Below are 10,793 nucleotides of genomic sequence, written 5' to 3' on the forward strand. Positions count from 1 at the left end.
GGGGAGGAAGCAGATCTTCATGAATTTGAGGAGGATATGGTTGATAGTGCTGTTGTTCATAGCTTTCTTAATGTAAGTGGTAAAAAGCATAAAATAAAGGCAAGAAGAAATAGGGTTTGTTTCTTGGCTTTTGCTTTTTTGTCGGTGGTTTTTGTCGAGTTGGTGGACGATGATGAGGAGGCCCCCGGCTTCTCCTTGTTGGCTTGGCTGATTGGAAACCTGGGTGCCTCATTTTGTTGCTTGGTGGAGTATTGACTGCGTTCATATAGCCGTCACCTACGGATGGTCCGTTCATGGCTGTGAGGTTGGTGTAGGGGGCCTCCATTCCTTATTTCCCTTTCATTACTTATTATGATCTGTTTGTTTCAATTGGATTTTTTTTTATCATGGGCTATTGACCTCTAGATGTTGTACCCCTTTTTTTCTTTGAATAAAATTATGTTTTTGTTCAAAAAAAAAAAAAAGTTTGTTAAATCAAGTTAGTCATATAAAATTTAATGTGTCACATAAAAATTTCTTTGCTTAATTTCCATGCCAAATCCAGGAGCTCCAGCGAGATGAGTTACATGAAATCATAACAAGTAAATATTGGTTGACATAATATCAATGACTTAAAAACGATCACAGAGTTTTAGCTGAAGTCGACTAGGGTTTTCTTCTTCCCTTGCCTCCTGCTGATCCCTCTCATCATTCTCCTCCTCCGGTGTTGTCGGAGGACTTTTTCTCTTCCTCTTCCATGGATGCTTCCCTACTATCTTCTGATTTTCCTCCACTCGGTCTGTCTCCTGGTGGGATGGTAAGCTCTCTCTCGGAAAATTGGAATCAGGTGTTTACTTCTGACAACAACTTTCCAAAATCCCTAAACTATTCACTTAATCCATCGAAATCGGATATTATCCCTTTCTCATGTGATAAGCTAAACAAGGGTGGTGAAGAATGGAATTTATGTCTGGTTGGGTACTCGATCAGACACAGACCTTTCTACGAGGCATTGTTCGGAGACATAAAAAAGACTTGGAGCTTGAAAGGATCGGTATAGCTTCTATCATTAAATGATGAATTTTTTCTTCTTCGGTTCTCTTGTCATGATGATTTTGATATAGTTTGGTCGAGAGGTGTTTGGTTCCTGCTGGGGAAGCCATTTGTGCTCCAAAAATCGCATCCAAAGTTTAAACCTAAGAGAGAAGATTTCACCTCTGTTCCCATTTGGGTGAAAATCCATGATCTTCCTCTTGCTTGTTGGAACTCAGATGGTATGTCATGGATAACTAGCAAGATTGGAGTTTCGGTTGCTGTTGACAAACTTACAAAACAAAAGACTAGGCTCACCTATGCCAGAATTTGTGTTATTGTTGACAATACTGCCACATATCCAAAGGTGATTCTTATTTCTTTTGATGGAGATGTTGTAAGCTTGAAAGTGTAATATGAATGGCATCCATTTCCGTGTGAGCACTGTAAGTATTTAATGCATTTTTCATCTTCTTTTCCGTCAAAGCCCAAATCTACTTCTAATGATCAAGTTAAGGAAGCTGCTGATAATCGAGGCAGGAGCTACAATAGGAAGCCTCAAAATCGAACTAAATATAGACCCCAGAATTTTTTTAGATCACCTGCTACTATTGTTGTGCAAACCAAATCCCCTAAAAACAATTTTGACACCAATTCTCAGGCCATTGCTACCACCACTAATGCTATTAGGCAACCCCTACATTTTCAGCCACATTCGTCTTCACCACAAAAACCCCCTCACAAACTGGAATTTTTGCAGCTGATCTCCCTTTGAATGTTTTACCACTTAGTGGTGATGTGATCATTCTAGGCATTCCCAGTTTAAATTCTCCAAATAAGGCAGTATCTTCCTCATCTAGCACTTTTCACACCCAATCTTCACCTTTGTATAAGGATATTTTCACCTAATAAGTTTGATGCTTTAACTATAGAGGAAGATCAATGTCATCAGAATGACGTCTCATGGGGCACTGAGGGTGAGGGTAATAATCACAAGGCTTTAGATAAGATTAAACAGCAGCCGTCCAGTGTTGCCTCTAAAAAACCTGCAAGGGGGAAGCAGGCCAAAAAACCTCAGGCCCACCTGAACGTTTAATGTTTTTCCCATCCATGGCGGCGTAGAATATTAGGGTTTTTAATCACCCTGATAAATTTTTGTGCTGTAACCATCTTATAGAGTCTTTCAAGTTAAACTTGTAGTGGTGGGGGGGGGGGGGGGGGGGGGGGGGGTACCTCTATTACTCAATTTTCTTTGTTAGACTTTAACAATATGATTTTTAGTAATAGTCTTATGGATTTACACTCTGTTGGCTGTAAATATACATGGTATAATCAACATATTGATAATCCTATTCACATAAAACTTGACAGAGTGCTTGTGCATGAGGGTTGGTTGAATGCTTTCACTAAATCTTATTGTTCCTTTCAAAGCCCCTCGTGTTCTGATCACTGCACTATTATTTTACACTCTGGAATTACTTTCTAGGTGCATCATAGGTTTCTTTTTAAAAATTATTGGAAAAAATTTGATAAATACTGGGCAAATCTTTTAGAAGTTTTTTCTAAACCTAGCAATGGGAATACTATTTCTCACTTTTGCAACTCCTTGAGACAGTTAAAATGTGACATTAAAATAGAGTTATGGGCCTTCTCTACTTGCATCAGTAGGCATTTGGATGCTTTGCAGAATAATCAAATGGTCTTGATGGAGAAGTTACAAGATGATCCTAATAATTATGTTTTAAATCTATCTTTCAAGGAGAACAATGCTGATTTAGCTAAATTTACTTCTATGCAAGCTTCTTGGATAATTCAAAGAGCTAAGGTTAATTGGCTTAGACATGGGGAGGATGACCTCAAATTCCTTTATGCTAAAATTAGGACTAGAAGGGGCTGTTCCAAATCGGTTGTTAACTTTCTTGCTAGCAATCCATCTTCTACTAGATCTGAAGTGGTTTCCTCCATTATTCAGAATTCTCAAGAACTTTATAATTCCACTCCTCCTCCCAATTTGGCTCTGGAGATTTTTACTGTTGGTATTATGTTACATGATAGCTATGCTAATCATTTCACCTCTTTTGTTCTGGATGATGAAATTAAAAATGTAGTTTTATGGGATCTTATAACTTTGCTTCCGATTCGGATGGGTTTAATTTTCGTTTCTATAAATCTAGGTGGCACATTATTGGCCCCTCAGTTTGTAGGGCCATCAGATCCTTTTTCCAAAAAGGTTACTTGCCGAATGGGGTTAAAGCCACTGCTCTCGCTATTATTCCTAAGAACAAGAATGCTGCTACTATTTTTGATCATAGACCTATAGCACTGTGTAATGCTTAGTTTAAAATTATTGCAAAGGTGATTGTAGAAAGGCTAAAACTAGTAATGAGCTTGATTGTCAAGGACACTCAAGCGGGGTTTGTTAAGTCGAGAGTTTCTATTGATAATATTTGCTTGCTAGTTGTATTCTCTCCTCTGCTGGGAAGAGAACGGGAGGTAATATTTTTTCTGCTAAACTTGATGTCGGGAAAGCTTTTGACTCTGTGTCTCGAAAATTCTTTTTAGCTAGGCTTTTATAGAAAGGTTTTCCTAATCTTTTTGTCAGTAGGATAAAAGCCTGTATATCTGATGTTAATTTTTCAATTATGCTAAATGATGCTCAAGAGGGGTATTTTTCTACGTCTGCTGGGCTAAGACAAGGTTGCCCTCTTAGCCCATATCTCTTCTGTCTGGTGATGGATGCTTTTTCTAACCTCCTTGAGGGGAGAGGTTTTAAAGGTATTTCTTTAGACAACTACACTCTTACTCATTTTCTTTATGCAGATGATGTGTTGTTTTTTGGGGAGGCCACCTTAGAGAATTGTAACAAACTGGCTATCATTTTAATAGATATTGCTAATGCCATGGGGCTTCATATTAACTATGACAAAAGTGCTATTATGTTTTGTTGAAACTCGTTCACTATGAATTAGGTTGTTAAACCTAAGTTTATGTCGCAGCGGCTAACCAAGAGGGGGGGGGGGGTGAATTGGTAATTAAAAAATTAATCCCTCTTTTTAATTTTAAACCAAAAAATAAACTTTAATGAGTTTTGTAGAAAATGTTTTTCAACCACAGTTTTAAAAGTAAAAGCACAAAAATAAAAAAGGCAGCGAAAAAATAAAGACACGAGGTTTATAGTGATTCGGTCAAAACCAGACCTACATCCACTCCCTGGAGGCACCCTCCGAGTATTGCACTAATACCAATAGTGACTCTCCTTTTACACTACAGCAAGGCGGAGAAGCCTTTACAAACACTCTTTCCACCACTACCCGATGCAGCAGAGAAACATCATCCTTTTATACTATCCCCAGTGTTGGCAGAGAACTATCATCCTTTTACACTCTCCTGGTGTAGGTAGAGAATCCTTCGGCTATTCACACTCTCTAAGTGTTGGCAGAGAACCCTTCGGCTGCTCACACTCTCCAAGTGTGGGCAGAGAACCCTTCGGCTATTCACACTCTCTAAGTGTCGGCAGAGAACCAGATCTCCTTGACAGATCTTCTCACAAGAATTTTAGAAGGAAGAAAGAAAAGAGTAAAGTAATCACAAACCAAGGGTAAAGACTCATACCTTTGAGTACCATGTGAAACCTTCATGCTCCAATGGAAAAAAATCTCCTTCAAACACTCTCTCACACTATCACCTTAACTCCTCTTTTAATAGGCACGAGATCAGAAGGCAAAAAGATTATGTGACAGTTTAATTTGGACTATTTATAGGAAACACACAAAAAAATCGTCCAAAAATTGTAAATTTTCAAGTCAATACGAATTGGATCGTCATGTACGATCATGGATCATCCTGGATGATTTTACTTAAATGTGTTGGAAATGAACCTAATGTATAGGGGTACGAAATGGCTTCGTACACACACATCATCCCATATGAACTAGGTTCGTCTGGTACGAACGGTTATTCCATAGGTCGGTTCCAAAAAAATGCAGAACGACACTTAATTTTTAGAGTCGGTTCACTTCATTATGGGATGAATTATGGGTTCGTCCAGATGAAATTTTTCCAGAGAGCAACTCATCCCGGGACGAATACACTTTGTGCTGGATGAAAATACTCTAGAGAGCAACTCGTCCTAGAACGAATACACTTCATTCTTGAACGAAAAATTTCTAGAGAACATTTCGTCCTGGGATGAATACACTTCATCCTGGATGATTAGGACTTAGAAAAAAATTTCTTCAATTCCGGTTCGTTCCATTGCTCTTACAAGGAGATAACTGACTTGATCATCCCGTACAAACCATGTTCGTCCCGTACGATCAGTACAAATTTCTCAAGATCTCCTAAAGTGTGTGTGTGTGTGTATTCACTCAATTACAGGCACTCCCTTTCAAACTTAATTAAAAGAAAAATTCAAGTTTTAAATACACAAAGTATCTCATGCTGAATTTTATTTGAAGTCTTTCTAGTCTGGAGTTTGATTTTCCTAAAATGTTAGTACACACAAGAGAAAAAATAACTCTTCCAAAAAGTGTTAGGAGATAACTATACATAAAATAATAATATTTAAAATCATTAAAACTATACAAGTTGCAAGAATGTAAAACATGCAAATAGAAACTCTCTTAACAATCTCCCCTTTTTTGATGATGGCAAAATAATTATTATTTGTATAATTTTCAAATTTAAAAAATCTCCAAAACTCCCCTAGAATTGATGAACACGTGTAAATAAGGAAGCATTTTTAGAAATATACAGATTCCCCACACAATGTATACAACAAATACAAAAAATAAAAACAGATCAAATAAAAACAGATCAAACAAAACCAAAAAACATGATACAAACAATTTCTCTCCCATTTTTACAATAGCAAAAAGTAAAGAAGAAAAAGACTTGAAATGTGAGCAGACATACGAAAATCATTTGATAATTCAATCTTGAAAGTGATTAAAATATGTTATGCAAATAAAATTAAAACATTACGTAAATCATATTAATTCATAGAATTTAAGAAGAGTTATAACATTAATAATAGAAAAAATATATCAAATGCATGAGTCAATTTAAACACTAAGATAGAGAAAATCATTACAAAAAGGATGAATAAAAAATTTATATATTTCAAATTTCCAAATAGAATATAAATGTACAGTAGATCAATTTGAATTAAGAGATTAAAAGATAATGAAAAAAAATAATTACCACATGTGGTGCTTTACGCATCTTTTTCAAATAATTGATACATTTTTGTGCATCTTTTTCTAATTGCAAACCATTATGCATTCCTTTTGATTTTTTTATATTTTTACATTTTTTCAAGAGTAATTTTGATCATTCCAAAATCAATAATAAAAAACTTCAAATTTTTTTAAGTGCATAAATATTTATTGATAAGCGAAATATAAAATAAGAAAACATCATAGTTGAAATAATAATATTAGAATTAATGTAGTCTAAATAAGAGACATGAACTTGACAATCCTAATTATATCAAGTTATAAACAGAACTTAAATTTAGAAAAAAAAAAGATTTTCTAAAGAATTTAATTTAGACTCGCACTTCAAAATATAGCACTATTAAAATCAAAAATCTAATGATTATCATAAAAGCTAACACACATTTCAATACAATTAAATCTAAAACACGAGAATATATATTGATATCACTATGTAGATATTAGAATTTAAGGCTAGGATATCAATATAGAAACAAAACATCTAAACTAAAGAAAATACAACAAACTTACTTAAAACACATCTAAAACACAAACTACATAAAATACATAAATTAAGTGCAACAATCACTGAGAAGGACCCTGATCTGGTGGAGGAAGAGGAGGTGCAACACCAAAGATGTTAAAGTAAGTACTCATCATAAGCACATTGGTAATGATATCACTCATATGATCCCTCATAAAATTCATGTCATGCTGATACTGAGCGGCCTGCTGCTGAAGGTAAGTCTCAATTTAATCAAAACGTTGATCAAAATGAGTCTCTAAACGATCAAACCTTTGAACCAAATCCTGATAATTTGGTTCATTGGCAGGTGCAGGTGCAGCTTCTAGTTCTTCCTCTATGTCACTAATAACATATGTTTTACCTGGTTCTTCTTTGACCATTGCTCTAAATGATCAGTCATTGTAGTAGAGTGGTTCTTCAAACTCTTGATCAGGATGGACCAAATTGTATTTCTTGTCCAGAATGTAGGCAACTAGATGTCATAAGGCGATGTTCTTCTTTCTCTTATGCTCTACATGTCCAATTTCAGAGAGCCCATAAAAGATAGTCAAGGATAAGCTGGGCTTCATCTATATGTTCTTTAGTCATGATCAAGAAGGTCACCATAGAAAAAAGAGGGGTAATTTTGACTCTATCACTAGCTTTAGGAATTATAGAAGTTCTAAGGACATGCTAGATGATACAAGCATTATGAACTAGGCTGGATACTCTAGCCACATGTTCATTCACATTGTTTCCTTTAATCACATTATTAAGGTCATACCATGCATAATCATGAGTGTTGATCAAGTGATGGGCTCTGGCTCCCTCTGTCCTTAAATTAAAAAAGGCTCCTAAGTTAGCCTTGGTGATTTAAACTTTTTGTTTGAAGACAAAGGAACGGATTATAGAATGGTCAGAATTAAGTGACATGTTGGTGAGAAAGTAGTGGAAGGTTTCCTTATTGTAGAGATAGACGAGGGTAAGGATAAAACCAAACTATGTTGAGGCAAATAAGTTCATTACCTGAAAGGTAAGTTGTTCTTGGATTAGGATTCAGGAGGGTGTGATCTTTGCTGAGGAAAACCTAGGAAAAGATTCCTCATTTGCTTTAGAAAGAAAGTTTTCAGAAGAATTTCTATGTGGTTTCTTTGCCAGAACCTTTTGTCTCTTACTTGAACTCACCATTTGGAAGAAGGTCTAGAGTAAGAAAGAGATTCAAAGTGAAGTTTTGAGTGTGACTGTTGAGTTCAAAAGCCCTTCTATTTATTGAAAATGACACGTTCATACCAGATAAAAAAATTTTGTCTCGTACGAAATTTCAATTCGTCCTGTACAAAAAAATTTCGTATGGACGATCCAATGCATCAAAATGAAACGGCTTTTCGTAATCAACACAACTTATGAAGCGTCCTTTCATACAGACTTTTGACCAGACTGATCGTACAAACGAACACGTGTTTGTCTTGGGACGATCAGAACTTATATCATTTTAATGGAAATTGAAATGGTCCCCTCCATCGAACCGACATGTGTTCGTCCAGAAAAAACCAAAGGTTCGTACGTACGAAGTTCGTATTAAAAACTACCTTATCCGTTCAATCTATTTAGGTATTCATCCCGTCATTTGAAAAACATTTCGACCCGGACGATCGTACAGACAAAGTGACACTAAAACACTAAAAATTGCACTCAAACGGTTCAAAATACGACAGTTTGTAACACTACACAAATCGTCCCGGACGATTGTCACTCAAAATTTTTAAATTTTTGTACTCAATCAAAAAACTAAAACACAAACACACTAAAAACACAAAACAATGAAAAAACACAAACTCTAAATAAAGAAAATCACACATACAAGTTCATAAACACATAAAAAACACGCAAACACATTAATTAGTAAACAAACATCAATGTTGCAAAAATATTTTTATTTAAGCATTCAAATCAATCACACCAAGCCTTGTTCTTAATGCACTGAAAGTATCAAAGGCTAAAGGTTTTGTAAAAATATCTGCAAGTTGATTTTCAGTAGAAACACGAGTGAGTTCAATTTCTCCTTTGGATACATGATCCCTTATGAAATGATGCCTTATGTCTATATGTTTGGTTCTTGAATGTTGAATAGGATTTTTAGAAATACAAATAGCACTAGTGTTATCATAATAAATTGGAATAGTGCCTATAGTCAATCCTAAATCAATCAACTGTTGTTTCAACCAAAGTACTTGTTCCACACTACTTCCTAATGCAATGTATTCAACTTCTGCAGTAGATAGGACTACTGAATTTTGTTTTTTACTGGACCAAGAGACTAGAGAATTTCCAATAAATTGACATGTTTCATAAGTACTCTTTCTATCCACTCTATAACCTACAAAGTTAGAATCTAAATAACCAATTATTTTAAATGAAGTGCTAAACATAGGATACCATATTTCTAAGTTCTGAGTTCCTAACAGATTTCTTAAAATCCTTTTCAATGTTGTCAAATGTGATTCTTTTGGATCTGATTTAAATCTAGCACATAAGCAAACACTAAACATGATTTCGGGTCAACTAGCAGTCAAGTAAAGTAAAGATCCAATTATCCCTCTAAATTTCTTTTGATCAACAGATTTCCCGTTAGGGTCCTTATCCAACTAAACTGAGGAACTCATTGGTGTACTAATAGTTTTAGTATTGTCTATTTCATGCTTTTTGAGGATGTCATTAACATACTTTGGCTGACTAAGAAATGTACATTCCTCAATTTGCTTAATGCTAAATCCTAGAAAGTAACTTAAATCTCCTATTAGACTCATCTCAAATTCACTACTCATTGTTTTAGAAAAATCATCATAAAGATTTTTATTTGAACATCCAAAAATGATATCATCCACATAAATTTCAACAATGAGTATATCCTTTCCACATTTCTTTAAAAAAAGAGTTGTATCCACACTTCCTTTTTCAAAAGATTTTTCAAGTAAGAAGGTGCTCAACCTCTCATATCAAGCCCTAGGTGCTTGTTTCAATCTATATAATGCATTTTTCAACTTGAAAAACATGAATAGGGTATTTAGAATTTTCAAAACCTGGTTGTTGTTCTACAAAAACATCTTCTTGAATTACCCCATTTAAAAAGACACTTTTTACATCCATTTGATATAATTTGAATCCTTTAGAACAAGCAAAAGCTAGCAAAACCCTAATTGCTTCAAGTCTTGCTATAGGGGTAAAAGTCTCCTCAAAATCAATCCCTTCAATCTGATTATACCCTTTAGCAACTAATATAGCCTTATTTCTAATGACTACTCCTAAGTCATTCATTTTGTTTTTGAATACCCACTTAGTTCTAACTACACTTTGATCATTTGGCCTTGTAGTTAATTCCCAAACTTTATTTTTTACAAATTGATTCAACTCTTCTTGCGTGGCCAAAATCCAAAATTCAACTGAAAGTGCTTGATCAATATTTATGGGTTCTATAGTTGGAATGAAGGCAGAATGATTGACTTCTTTGTTTAATCCATACGTAGTCTTTATACCCTCACTTGGTTCACTTATAATCAATTCCCTTGGGTGGGTTTTAGAAAATCTCAAATTTCTAGGCAAAGGGTCTTCTATCTCCAAATTTTCTTCCAGATTTTTTTCAAATTTATTTTATCAATATTTTGGGAGTTAATCTCAATCTCATCTTCTATAATATTTGGTTCTTTCATAATTCCAGATTCATCAAATACAACATGTGTGGTCTCCTAATTACCAAAGTTCTTCTAATGAATACTCTATAAGATTTTTTAACACTTGAGTATACAACAAAAATTCCTTCATCAAATATTGGATCAAATTTTCCTAAGGTAGATTTTCCAATGTTATGAATGAGCACCTTGCAACTAAAAACATGCAAATAAGACAAATTAGGTGTTCTTCCTTTTAGCAACTCATAGGGTGTTTTATTTAATTTAGATCTCATATTCACCCTATTCAGAATATAACATATAGTGTTAACTGTCTCAGCCCAAAAATATTTAGGAAGTGAGTATTCTGCCAACATTGCTCGGGTGATTTCTATT

Source organism: Dendrobium catenatum, unplaced genomic scaffold, assembly GCF_001605985.2.
Source record: "Dendrobium catenatum unplaced genomic scaffold, ASM160598v2 fragScaff_scaffold_1089, whole genome shotgun sequence".
NCBI lineage: Eukaryota > Viridiplantae > Streptophyta > Magnoliopsida > Asparagales > Orchidaceae > Dendrobium > Dendrobium catenatum.